Below are 7,609 nucleotides of genomic sequence, written 5' to 3'. Positions count from 1 at the left end.
GGACCTGGAACCCAAGGTGAGAAGAAGCTGTAAACCAGAGGCCAGTGAAGCATCAGAAGCCAATGGTAGTGAGTTGGATAAAGGTGAAAAGGGGATCAGCTTTTCTCGTGCGCTATTCAACCTGGGCTGAGCAAAGCGTGAGAAGATACAGGGCTGTTGGTGGAAAGCTCCCTCCAGAAGGGTGGTGCCTGACCAAGGGAGGAGACCTGTGAGCTGTGGCCATTTTGTGGGCCTATATTGAATGAGCATCCAGCACAAGAGAAAAATGCAAGTGCAGTGGGCAGGGAGATGCCAGAATAGCCTACCCAACCCCACAGTCCTATCTCCACCATGTCCTTGGAAAAACAGGCAGCAAGGCCTGGGTTGCAGGCAGGCTGCTGTGGTGGGCACTGCTTTGGGAATTCCCAGTTTGGAGAACAGTGTGGGGGAGTTGAGGTCTTCTTACTCCCCAGCTGCAAAACTGCTTCCCACCCCTTTCCTTGGTGGTGGCACATCCCCACTCTGCCCTGTTTTGTAAAGGCATCAGTGGGTTTCACTGTGCTGCGTCCTCTCAGTCAAAAGCTGAACTGAACTCAGTGTGGCTTGAGGCATAGATGTTACTTACTGTATCACAGCATAGATGTGCTGGCAGGACATCACCCCATCCCCTGGCAAAGAAGGGGTTAACACTGTCCATCTTTGTGCTGCATCTCAGGAGGACTGCAATCGCACATTTTTATTTTTGGTTCTGCTGCATGAGAACAACTGCTCTTTGTAACCTGCGTGGCACAAAGGACCCGTTTCTTCCGGCAGCATTTAAGAGAGGGCATAAAAAAAGGAAGCAGAGGAAGAAAGTTCGTATTCAGCAAGTGCCAGGTTGTCAGGGTTTCCTTTGCTTTCAGACATAATTTTTTTCTCCTGACAGACACAAAAGAGATTTAAAACTGGTGCAAAACAGATCTTCAAAAGCAGCACTGTCTGTGTCTGACAGAAGGTGAAGAGCCCAGCTCAGGACCTCCTGTACAAGGCAACATTGTTGTCATCCTGGTGCACACAGGAGCATTAGACCAGGTCTGTGCTTGTCTTGTCACAAATCTTGTCCTGTGTGAGTCTCAAAATCCTGCTCTGCTTTCAGCCCACTTCCCAGAGGGGCTGTGGGCTGGTTCAGCCCTACAATGACATGGTCAAGTTCAGTGTGCTGCAAAGAAAGAGGCTTTCACGAGGTCTCGCTCTTCAGTTTCCTTCCCCATTTGTATTGTTTTCTGTTTTAATAAATTGTGGACTGCCAGTGAAATCCCCAAGTGCCTGCTGAGTGTGGTTATTAAACCAACACTTAAAAAAGTAAAATTGGGCAAGCTTGGTCGCTGCTCCCTTGGCCTGAACATGATTCTCAGAGTGCTGGTAGACAATTCAACTGATAAATATTGAAGAGGCAGTAATGTAATTAGCACCAGTCAACATCGTTTTCTGGAAAAATCAATCCCAACCAAGCCTGATCTTGTTCTCCATTGAGACCACAGGATGTGTTGCCAAAGGTAACAGCACAGAGGTGTTAGGGGAGGCATCCAGTGTATAGTCAAACAGAATGAGCGTAATGAACAGATTCACAGCTGGCTATCGGCTGGGATGGCAGGAAGCACCCAGAAACCACTGGTCTGGTTTCATCTTCTGTGCAAGTACTTGATATTACAGAAGTGAGAGAAGATGTGGATGCAGCTGGAGAGTGCAAGAAGGGGACAGCTTAACCCCAAACCCGGCTCTGTTGTTCCCAGAAGCTCAAGCTGCAAGACCACACTGGTGAACCCAATGTATGTGGTCTCTCTGTCCTCTCTGCCCATTACTCCTTGAAAAGAGGCTGCAGACATCTTCTTAGTAGTTATTTGATTCAAATGCTGAACAATTAGTAGGAATAAAGTCCCTGATGTTCAAAGCACACAAGTGTGTGTAAAAAAAAAAAAAAAAAAAAAAAAAAAGTAGAATTTCCTTCCTTTTTTAAGTGACTTTTGGAGCAGCTCGGTTGACCCTGGCATTCCAAAGAGTAACATGTCATGAGCTGGCTTAAACAATGGCCTAGCTCCTGCAACATGTCTTGCAGGGCTGGCAGCCTCTAGGAAGCACCAGCATCTCACAGTGCCCAGTACCCGTGAGGCTCCAGCCTCGGGGCTGCCTGACGCCCCACAGCCCCATTCCCTGCCTGTCCACAGCGTGTGCCACAGCAGCAGCGCCTCAGCTCCTTTGGCAGCCAACACAGGCTCCCACGCTCAGCACAGACAGCACAAGGGAAAGCAATCTCATGCCCTCCATGCTTATCTCCTGGATAAAACAGTGAGGCACTTTTGTTTATTGAGTGCCGATGAATGGCGCTGTCTTGGCTGTGAGATCGGCCTCCAGATCCCACTCTGGGCACAGCTGCTGGCAGGGAGCCTGCAGCTGCAGCCACCTATTGCCCTGGGAGCCTTTCAGCAGGGCGTTCCCCCTCAACCCAGGGACAAAAAGACCAACAGCTTCCCACCACACGCACCTGTCCCCATGCAGAGGAGGCATCAGATTTATGGCGCACTGATCACTCTTCTCCCCTGCAAGTATGGCCCAAGAGTACAGATGGGTGCCAAAGACAGCAGTCTGCTCCAGAATTTTTCAGTATTCCTCACCTTCCACAGCTCGTTTGTTCGTCTCCCCTTTCAGCAGCTGACAAACAACAGTGAGGAATCTGCACTGGCAGTAACCTGCATGGCTGTTCCTTGGGGGCAGAAAAGGTGAGATGGCTCCATGCTGCCAGGATGAAGTGGATGCTGAGGACACCGTCACCCTGCCATGGGTGAAACAGCTGGACCTCGGGGAGAGTCACAGATCCGAGGCTTGCCGCCTTACCAAGAGCTGCAGCCAGCTCCTCCAGGGCCATGTTATTTTAGGACCCCAAAAAGCTGATGGATCCATTTGTGACTGCCTCTGCCTTCCAGCCATCATTCGTGCACAGCAGTTGTCACAGAATAGCCTGTTTAAGCAGCAGGATTTTCTTTACTCTGCCCAGGCTGCAAAGAAATCATCTCTTGTAAGGGACTTTCGAGGGGGAGACACCATGTGTTCTTGGTCCTTTCAATGCATCTGGATGAAAGCCTCAGCAAATCATCTGTTGTGGGGATTTTTGAGGGGGAGGCACTGTATTTTCTTGCTCCTTTCAATGCACCGGGATGAAAGCCTCATCAGGACTGTCACTCAGCCTGATGCTCCTGCAACACATGAAGGCTGTGCAGACACCAGGAGCCAAAACTTGCAGTGTTGAGAGGGAGCAGCTACAATCAATATCACAAACCATGCTTGCTCTCAGCTCTGGCCTTGGGGAGATGCTAAGAATCACAACAATTTCTATTCTTCTCCAACCTGGAGGAAAAAACCCCAAAAACATTGGTCCTGAACCATTGCTGCTTCCAGAGGAAGTAAAATCTTCTGAGGATGTGGCTGAAGAAGCAGCAAGATGAAGATTCACACCTAAGCTCATGTCCTCCCCCGGCTATCCTGTTACTGCCTCCCTCATCCAGCTTTCCTGTCCTACTTCTCACCGTAATCCAAAGCTTCTCTCTATCAGCCCAACAAGCAGAATTAGAAGCCTAACCAGCCAGGCTCATCAGCCAGGTCTCTTCTTCACATGACAGGGAGAGATGGGTGACTCCACAGGGCCTGCAGCCACCCTCTGCAAAAGTCCCACTCTCTTCTGCACATGCAGATTTGCTGTTTCTAAACCTGGTGATGCTAAACACCTTCAGAAGACCAGGTCTGGTCTGTGGCAGAAACCTGACAGAAACAGCGTGGATGGGACACATCTGGGGTTACTCAGATCACTGTGTGATCCTGTTCACACCCATAGCTTTAAATTCTTGCTGCTGCCTTGGAACTGTCCCACAGGTGAGCCTGCCATACCCTGCTACCTCTTTTGATCAGGAAAAAGGTTTTCTGCATTAGGATGGAAAACTCAAATAATTTCTTAAGCTATTTTAGGGGTCTTTTAGAAATTCCAAGGTTTACCCTTGCTGCTTCAAGCAGAGAGCTGGCAGGGTTATAGCAGCATGAAGACTTAGGACAGCTTGGCAGCTAAGAGATGACGAATATTACCCTGCTGTTTTCCCAAGTCACTCACTAAATGTCTGCAGGCAGCATCCCTTAAGCTCTCATGTCCTGTTAGCTTAATCAAACCTGCCCAACTTCATGGAATCACACAATGGATTGGGTGATCACACAATGGGTTGGAAGGGACTTTAAAGATCCAACTCACCTGCCATGGGCAGGAACACATTCCAGCTGACTGTTCTGGGTTGTGCTCAGTCTGTCTTCCCTGGACTCCTGTCACCCAGCAGCAGATGACCACGCAGGGCCTGCCCCAAGATGTGGCTCCACCAGGTGACCCAGCACGTGGGACTTTGTGTACTCAGCCTGAGACCCAGTGAAAACAGGGCAGAGCAGATGTTTTCAAGCTTGACGTGTCCAGAGTAGAAATCCTGTCTCCCTCTCTGAGCAGTGCTGCCTGGTTTGTTTTGGGTCACCCCTGGAGTTCTCAGTCCAGGAGTGAAGCTTAGCCACATGGCTTTGAGGAGAGGTTCAAGCAACAGCCTTCTCCTCCGACCCTTGCAAGTGTGGTCTCCTCTTATCCACAGGGTTTCAGCAGAAACAAAATTTGCAGCCATCCTGCTTTTCTAGAGGAAGCAACTAGAGATGTCTGATTAGCTTCCTCTGCCTGCTTTGTTTCTCCACATACTCTGTTGCAGCTGTCTGATCCAACTCTTGCCTGAGAAAGGCAGCCCCAAATCTCTTGCTCCTTCCACATGGGAATGCATTCAGCTTTCTGTATTTGTTTGCTTTTTAGAGGATTTGTTTCCCCACCAATTTAATCAATCACTTTCTGATACAACATTTATGTTTTGGCCTTAAACCTTCCACAGCAAGGAGTCAGCATTAGAACTACGCAGAGCGGGGGGAAAAAAAAGTAGCGAGTTTTGCTAATTTGCAGGTGCTACTGGACTATTTCGTTTGGTGCCACCTAGTTGGGAAACAGTGGATGGCAACCATGTATTCAAAGTCTTCATCCTTTCCCAAGAGATGCAATACTTTGCTGTAAGAAAAGAGTTTAAAATGCTCTGTAGTACTCATCTCTGAGCATCTCCCCTGCCCCTTGCACATTTTCCTGTTCTACCATCTCCTGTCTGGAAAAGATAAGAACTGCACTGGTGTTCAATGAGCAAACCAAGCAGAAGGATCTTGGCTCCAGCCCCCCAAAACAAACCTCTGGATTAGTTCAACCTACAGACCTACTATGAGACAAGAAGGATAAAGGCATGGTCATATTGCTTACCTGGTTCCTTTATTTCCCAGTCACCGAATTCTTTCAAGGTACCAGGAAACTGGAACAAGGGTCAAACTCTCCTCATGGATTTTCAAGACACAGATTTACAGAAAAATGATGCTTTAAGAACACAGAGTTTATTTCTGTGAAGTTCAGGAAATGAACACACACTTAATTGCAGTGAATGCTGTTTTCTTAATTTTAACAGTACCAACTGATAAGCACAGTAGGCTCATTTGACACAGCTCTGGGCTGGAGTTCTGATGCACCAGTGACTGAAAGCCAGCCCCACTCCCTTTCCCAGTGAAAGCTACTCTTGCTTTAAAGGCTGAAAACATGGGGTGATCCTCCCTTGGGAGGAAAACAGTGAATTTAAGGACCAGCAGATTTCATTTCCCTTTTAAAAAACCCAGCAGCATGACACTGTCAAGTCTGGACATGAGTGTGTACCAAGTAGAAGGAAATCTTACAGACTGGGTATCTTCTAATATTCTTTCAGTTTTGGCATCAAGCTCAGTAGGTCCATGGCTGAACAATCCAGTCCTCAGTGCACCACAGAGATCTCCTTTCCTTCATCAGAGCACCCCTATGGATGTGCTGAGTTTTACAGCATTGCTGCCTGCCCACAGTAAACAGAGAAACTGAACACAGCCCCTGTGGGTTCACTCTCAATTTCATATTTCAGTCAGATCTTTTACTGGGAATTGTACAGCATTTTACTGACAGGACTGTGTAAACAGTTTAACCCCCTGCAGAACATAATCAGGCTCTCCCTTTTATTTTTTATGGAATTAATAAACTGATTTGACCTTTGCCTGGGCGTTCATTTCTCAGGGTTTTTTTTTATTAATATCTGTTGGAGCTGGAAGCATCTTACCTGGATCTGTCTCCTGGCAGCTAGAGGACTGTCATGGTTAGAAAAAACTTGAAGTGATAAATAGGAAACACCCAGGTCATTTTGCTGGAGATCTGCATGTTTATGAAGTAGAAAAGGGTTTAATTATGACAGTTAAAGAGCTATAAATGTTACAGCAAAAAGAAAAAAAAAAAGGAGAAAAAAATGTTTCTACTTGCAAACAATTTCTTGCTTTACTTTAAAAAAAATTAAGTAGGCTTTTCCTGGTAAAAAAATTATTTGGGATAATTTTGGACATATCGAGATCATGCACAGTAAAAACCATAAAATCTGCCAGATCATCTGTAGGACACTGTAAGATGTGTATTGGACACCAGACAAAGCCAGATAGCTGGAAAGGGAAAGATACTACTCCAGTATGTGATGAATTCATGACAGAAGTCAGAGAGGAATGCCATATTTTGATCAAAAGATAAATGCCAGGTTAGTTATTTCTTTTGCTGTTTCAACCAGTGCAGCTGTTATCAGCCATAGCAGTTATAGGCTTATGAAAGACTTACTGTGCCTCAAAGAGATTATTGATAAAGATAACACACCTCAAAAGAATGTTTTCCGTTGACGGTCTTCCAGCTCAAATATTTGCTGCCAAGTCAGCTGAGGAAAGAGGAGTTGAACAGTTGCTCTGATTTCCTGCCAGCACCTCGGTGTCCTCAGCTGGGTGCTTGCTTTGGTGTCACTTCAAGGAGAAAGCCAGATGCATGCTAGGAGGCCCAGCCCAGCGGCTATGGCTCAGCAGCAAAGACTGGAGATAACAACTCTTGTCTGGGGTACAATACTTACCTTTCCTTAAGTTATCAGCCCAAATCCTGAGGAGCTGTTCTACTGATGGAACTGTCTAGGGTTTGGTATCTGCTGTCGCCTGGCCTGGCTGCAGCCCACTACAAGTAACCTGAACACCTGGCACTAACCTTCCTCTCTCTTGGCACCAAGCTGTTTTCCAGAAGAGCTGTAGCTCTGCTGACGCCTGGATGAGTCCTCCACAGAGTCCAGCCTACCTATCCTTTACTCCAGCATTGCCTAACTCAGCTCTGGTCTGACTATCACAAACAAAGCTAAGTGCAGCCAAGCTTCATCCTGTTGTAGCTGTGGATGCTACCTTGTGCTTCCTGTAGACTTCTCCTGCACCTTCACCAGAGGACAGGCTTACCCTACACGCTGTCCCTTCTAGATTAGCCTTGTTGCTCTCTAGACCTGCTCCACCTGAGCCTCAGCTCACTCCCTGAACGTTGTGTTTCCTGGCTTAGCCCCACTGCAGCAAAGCCACCCTCCAGGGACACCACTAACGCAGCTGCAGTCTGTCCTGAGCTTTGCAACCAGCAATATCCAAACAGGAGCTCTTCTCCCATTTCTGCACAGCACAGGCAGGCTCACCTGTGTTC

The sequence above is a fragment of the Motacilla alba genome, chromosome 5 (assembly GCF_015832195.1).
Source record: "Motacilla alba alba isolate MOTALB_02 chromosome 5, Motacilla_alba_V1.0_pri, whole genome shotgun sequence".
Lineage (NCBI taxonomy): Eukaryota > Metazoa > Chordata > Aves > Passeriformes > Motacillidae > Motacilla > Motacilla alba.
The sequence above is the reverse complement of the archived record's forward strand: the minus strand, read 5'-3'. Positions refer to the sequence as shown.